Below are 6,593 nucleotides of genomic sequence, written 5' to 3' on the forward strand. Positions count from 1 at the left end.
TGCAATACCTCCGTGACCTTTCCAGGTGCCAGGGAGCTGTCCCTTGCCCCGGGCTCTGCCCTGCTCCCTGTCCCACAGCTCTGCTGTTGCCTCGCAGGCCTGGCTCTATCCCGAGTCCCTTTGGGTGTTATTTGTTCCCTACACCAAGTGATGCTTCTGCTACTCCCTGGCAACCTCAGGCAGCCCAGGCTGGCAGGTGTCTGTGCCCAGTCTGCCCTGTTGTCCTCTCTTCTCATGGTTTGCCAGAGAATTGGAATGTTTCCTCGCCGAGGTGAGTGTCCAGGGAGTCACAGCTGCAGGGGGCTCCTTCTGCTCAGTGCCTCTGGTTTCTGCTCGGTGCCTCTGGTTTCTGCTCAGCACCTCTGGTTTCTGCTCGGTGCCTCTGGTTTCTGCTCGGTGCCTCTGGTTTCTGCTTGGTGCCTCTGGTTTCTGCTCAGCACCTCTGGTTTCTGCTTGGTGCCTCTGGCTTCTGCTCAGCACCTCTGGTTTCTGCTCAGCACCTCTGGTTTCTGCTCCAGGCCTGCCCTGTTTCGTGGTGTTGGAGTAACTCACCTGTGTGGGATAACTCGGAGGTGGGAGCTGGGTGGGGCTGGACCTGCTGCAGGTGAGCTGTGGCCCTGCACAGCTGGGTGGCACAGCTGGGTGGCACAGAGCCGCTCCTGGTGCCCGCTGTGCCAGCAGCAGCCCTGGCACAGCCCCTGCGTGGGGACCCTGGGGTCCTGCAGGAGCCGGGGCTGGGGTGCACAGAGGGGTGAGCTCTCTGCCAGCCCCCGTGGTGCCACTCCTGTGTGTTTGGGGATCCACATGGGCACATGAGCTCTTCAGAGGGGGGATCTTCAGCAGACCCTGGTTCTGTGGTAAACCTCCCCTGTGCCCTGCCTGGGGAGCTCTGGGGGAAGGGGGATCCCCTCCACCCCAGGCAGGTTGAAAACCAGCCGAGCCCCAGCGGTGGCAGTGAGAGAGCTGGTGCTGGGCTGCAGAGCACGGCTGGGAGCTTGGGCACACCTCAGCAGAGGCACGGGGACAGCAGGGCTTCTGGGGCTGCGAGGGCAGGGCTGGCTCATGCCCAGAGCCCTCTCTGACAGGACAGGGGCCAAGTTCACTTTATGCACAATGAAAGACCTTGTAGATACCTTCCAGGCCTAAGGCGGCCCCAAGAGAGCTGCAGAGGGACTGTGCACGAGGGGCGGTGGCAGCCCTGGGCTGACCTGTGATTTTGTGATCTATAAACTGTGACTTGTGCAAGTCCCTGCTCCAGCACACACTTCAGACTCTGGGACTGCTGGCACCTGCTCAAGCCTTGCAGGTATTTCTGCAGCTCGTAAAATACTGTCTGCTAAAGAAATTTACTGCAATTAAACAGCTTAACAAAATCCTGTGCTCTCCAGCGTCGGGAGCAGCAGCGTGAAATTAATGCATCAAACAGCTCGAAACATATGGGAGCCTTTAGTGTTGGTACTGGAACTGAAATTCAGGAAGGCATGGGCTGATCCTCCCCAGCAAGGACAGTGTTTTAACTTGTGGGGCTGCAAAGGACAAAGCCCTTCATGTCCTGGGGTGGCCAGGGCAGGAGCACAGGGAATTTGTGCCTCCCGTGTGAGCATCCAGCTCCAATTTCAGCTCAAGCGTTCTGTGTCGTTGTTCTAAATACCACTGACAGTACATTTAAATGTTCCTAAAGCTTTCAGTAAAGTACTTTTGGATACAAAAATCCTTCACCTGCTCCCCCACTGCCAACGCAGCCAGGAGCAGGGGTGGGAGAGAGGGAGGGCAAAGCCTCCCCGCAGGGAAATAACGAAATAACCACTGCCTGGGCAGAAGCCACAATTCAGCAAATGTTTTGCAAGCTGAAGTTTTTCAGAGCTTAACTGCTCTGAATCTGCAAATATTTGCAGTGCTGTCTCATTTTGTGGTCCCCCTTTTTTTTAAGAAATGTTCTAGGCAGAGAAAGGGGCCATGTGTCTGTGATGTGGAGATGGAAGCAGGGAGGAGCAGTGAGGGCAGTGGCTGCTCGTGGGTCACCCTCCTGCCCACATCCTCCTGGCACCAGGGCCATCCTCACATCCCCCAGGGCCATCCCCACATCCCCCTGACCCCAGGTTATCCCCACATCCCCCTGACCCAGCCCCACATCCCCCTGACCCCAGGGCCATCCCCCCCAGGCCAGGAGGGGCTGCCCCCAGCCAGGGAGGTTTCTGTGCCCTGAGCTGAGCCCAGGGAGCTTCACCTGCTGGGGGGAACCAGTGAGGAGTGAGCGGTGCCTGCAGCGAGCTCACACCCCGGGGGAGGGCAGAGCCCTTCAGTCACTGTGAATATCTGTAACATTCAGGCCAAAACAAACTATTAAACCTGAAATTCAGTTTCTGTGAATAAGCGAAAGCTCTCAGTGCCAGTGAGAGGGGACAGTGACTCAGTGTTAAAGAGCTGCCACTCAGGGCTGGGGGACAGCAGAGGAACAGGGTTGGCATCCCAGCAAGGCTCAGTGCCAGCCCTGCCCCGCACGGGTCTCTCCAGGCAGAAGGGAGGGAGCTCTGAGGTGTTTAACAAGTTTCCCTGGCCGATGGAAAACACCTGGGCACCGAGCTTTATTTCTCTCTTCCTTGGCACTGGGCCGTGTGGAAGGAGCCCTGCCCTCAGGGCAGTGGCTAGGAGGGATTTGGGGGGCACAGATGGGGAGGGCAGCCTGAGCCAGCCCTGCACCCGCTGTGCCTCTGGAGCTGTGCAGAGCATCCTGTGTGGGGGGAGCTGCAGCGGGCTCTCACTGCCCGCAGAGCCCGCCGTGGGGGGAGGCAGAGCCCGCCGTGGGGGGAGGCAGAGCCCCGGCGGGGGCTTGCACGGCTGTGCTGGGGCTGGTCTGCATCATCCGGGCCAGGAAACAATCGGCCTTCTCCTCCACAGTTTGTTTCCAAGAGCAGCCCTTTGGACACTTCTCCAGTGGATTGTGCAGACCTGGTTATTGGCACGGATGGGATTGTTGTTACTTCCCTCGCTGGTAACAAACAGCCACAAAGAACTTGTTGATCCTGGGTATAACTCAGTGGGAACCTGATCCTGGGGTGGAGGACAATTGCCTCAAACAGAAACTTTTAAGGGGCTTTATTAGGCAGTCAATTCTAAAAAAATGTGATTTCAGATACCTGTAACTAATAAACCTCAAAATTCAGTGGCTGCAGGCGAGAAAAGCATAAACCAAGGGCAGAGTGAGTTGGCTGTATAAACACTACAATAAAACTTGCTTAAAAGCCCCAGAGAGAAGAATGTAGAGGTGAAAAAGCAACTATTCATGAAGTGCGGGTGCATTTCAGTGGAAACTTCCTGAGACCTGCAGCAGCTGCTGCTTCAGGGCACAGCTAAGGAAAGCCCCCGTGGCTGTGTGTCCTTCTGTAAAAAGTGAGGTTATGATTCTATAAATCTAATTTGAGCTTGAGTTTACTTTTCAACTCCTTTCTTCAGCCAAGTCACCAAAATTCACCCTTTCCACAGTGAGGGTTCTGTAGATCTTTGCTCGATTTCAAAAAATGTTACCAAAAAATGCTAAAATCAGCTGGAGCAAACCAGGAGCAGCGGGAACTGCATTTCATGTGGCTCCAGAGAAGGGCTGGTGCAGGGCCAGCCCTGGGCAGTGCCCTGTGTCAGTGCTGGCCGTGCCACCCTGGCCGTGCTGCAGGCAGAGCCTGTCCCGTGACACCCCCTGTCCCGGGCTGTGCTGCCTGCCTTTCCCCCAGCTCAGAGCCCAGGCTGCCCTCGGGAGCTGTGGGGGATGCTGGGCCTGGCAGCGCCTGCTCCGGGTGCTGACATGTCAAGCACACACCTCCACATGCTCCGGGCAGAGTTCATATGTGGACAGTGCTAAAACACAGCAGCACTGCTGGCTCAGCCGAGCCTGGCTGTGCCCCAGCCCTGCCCAGCCTGCAGGCACTGCCTGGCTCCCCGACACCAGCACTGGGGATTAAACAAAGCACACCTCAACCTCTGCAGGGAGTGCCTGGCTCTGCCCCAGCACAGAACCCTTGGGGCTGAGGAGAAAACAATTGGGCTGCTCAGGCAAAATACTAGGAGTGGCTCTGCAAATACTGGTGTTTTCTGTCTCAAAGTAAAAAAGAGCCTGAGGTTGAGAGCTGTGCTCTGAATATTCATGGGGCTCTGCTGCCCTCAGGTAGCCCTGGCTGGCAGGGGGTGAGGAAGGCCTCCAGCTGTTCCATCCAGCTGTTCCACCCAGCTGTTCCCATCCAGCTGTTCCACCCAACTGTTCCCATCCAGCTGTTCCATCCAGCTGTTCCATTCAGCTGTTCCCACCCAGCTGTTCCCATCCAGCTCTTCCATCCAGATGTTCCATCCAGCTGTCCCATCCAGCTGTTCCCATCCAGCTGTTCCGTCCAGCTGTTCCATCCAGCTGTTCCCTCTGCAGCTCAGGCTGTCATTGCTGGTATCAGCACACCAAGGAAGGCGCTGGCAAAGCTGGGGCCATGGTTTGCCAGTGCTAGCAGTGTGAAAGGGGCTGGACTCCCCTGGGTGCCTGGCAGAGGGTCTGGGCATAAGGGGGGGCTTTTCTCAGAGCACCAGTGGCCCCAGCCTGTCCCCTTTGGCCCCTGAGTCACAGGGCAGGGGCCACGCTGTCCCCCCAGTTTGGGTCCTGTCCCCCCAGTTTGGGTCCTGTCCCCTCGATTTGGGTCCTGTCCCCCCAGTTTGGGTCCTGTCCCCCCAGTTTGGGTCCTGTCCCCTCGATTTGGGTCCTGTCCCCTTGATTTGGGTCCTGTCCCCACAGTTTGGGTCCTGTCCCCCCAGTTTGGGTCCTGTCCCCTGGTTTGGGTCCTGTCCCCTCCCTCGCTGTTGCTCCCACTGGGAGCTGTGGTTTGGCACCTCAAGGCCTGGAAACAGCCCCAGAAGAAGGACCTGAGCCCAGGGCTGTGTCTGTCCCACAGGAGCCCCTGCAGCTGCAGGCAGTGCTGGGCAATTACAGAGGAGCAAAAGGTTCAGTTTTGGTTTGTGTCCACACACACAAGTGTGTGTGCAGGGCTGCAGGAAGCACAGAGAGAGCTCTTGGGCTCTTTCCCCTCAAAAAGGGGCTGTAGCCCCACACCAAGATGAGCTTTAAGGTCCTTTCCAACCAGAACCATGCTGTGATTCCAGGATCCCTCCTCTGCCCTGCCACAGTGGCACCAGTCACTGCCTGGCACAGCCCCGTGCTCCTCCTGCTGCAGGAAGCTCCATCCCAAAGCCAGGAACTTTGGGAAAACCCCCCATCACTAGGCACAGTCAGTTTATCAAGATTAGTTAATTAAACGCCACTTGGAGATTCTGAGATTTCCAGAATACATTTAGTCCCTGTAAAGTCACCAGAAAAGAAAAACTGCCACAAGTTTTGCTTGGATTTGAAAAATGACCTTTGCTGCCCGCATGCATTCAGAGCTGCACACCCAGGAGGAGGGAGCTGAGTCCCTCTCACTCACAGGGCTGCCCTGCAAGGCTATCAGTCCCAGGGAATTTATTTAGGCAGCCTCAAGGGAAGGCCTTGGCAGAGCTTTAATGGCCTTGGTTCATAAAAGAGACCTTTACTCAGTGGCCTGTGCCTGTTCAGCTGCTTGGGTCCCTGTGCAGAGCCAATATCCACCTCAGCCCTCCAGGGCTGCAGAGGAATGCTCTGAGCCCTGCTGGAACATCTGGCTCAGCAGGAACAGCTGCACGTGCTGCTCCCTCAGCCTGGGGCTCCGTGTCCTCGGGATTCCGAGCCTGTTCCTCTGGGAAGGAGCTGCAGGGAGGAGCCACGCAGACAAGGCCTGTGGAAATGCACGCTGACAGAAATCCACATTTCCCGGCATTCAGCTGAGCTGGGCGAGCAACCCCAGCTACTTCTGAAGTATCAAATTCAGAGCGGTGTGTGTGAGCCCCAGTCACAGCTCTCCAAAAGAGATCCCAATTCTGGGAAAACAAATTCCAATTGGTAAAAAACCCACATCTGAAACACTACCATTAACTGCAACTCTCACACGGTCCCAGATTTGTCTCAGAGCCTCCCTGGATTTTCCTCCTTATTCCTAAAATGAAATTCAATGTATTTCATGTGTTCTTAGTGCCTAAACTATTCTTGTGCCTGTGGCAGCAGCTCTGTGCACAGAGAGCAGCAGGCACAACTTTCCCTGGGGAGGGCTGTGAGAGGACCAGAGAAAAGAGGGAGAAACAGTTCTCACCTTCACTGGCTGCCCCTGGAGCTGTGCACCACGCAGAGTGCTCTGAGATTTGTTTGCCAGGGTGGGCTCTTGGCTGGCCACTGGTGCTGGTGTTTGCATTGAAGGACCAACTGGGACCCCTGCATCAGACTGTGTAAGGGTGAGGGGTTATCAATGAGCACAGAACAATAAGGGATTGATCAGCCTTCTGCAGCCATGGAGCCAGTGGCAGTCCCTGCCCCTCGGGCCCCTGCAGCCACATGCACCCTTGCAGCCCCCGGTGGGGCCTCTGCTCCTTCCCCTCCCACGTGGAAGAGCCATGTCCTTGTTTTCCACAGCACAGGACGAGCGTGGCCAGCTGATGTCCTCACCATCTGAGAGATTCCATGTCAAAAACAGATGCAAAAAGTCAAGGGAGCTCCAACC

Source organism: Passer montanus, unplaced genomic scaffold (assembly GCF_014805655.1).
Source record: "Passer montanus isolate IOZ18808 unplaced genomic scaffold, ASM1480565v1 scaffold9, whole genome shotgun sequence".
Classification (NCBI taxonomy): Eukaryota; Metazoa; Chordata; class Aves; order Passeriformes; family Passeridae; genus Passer; species Passer montanus.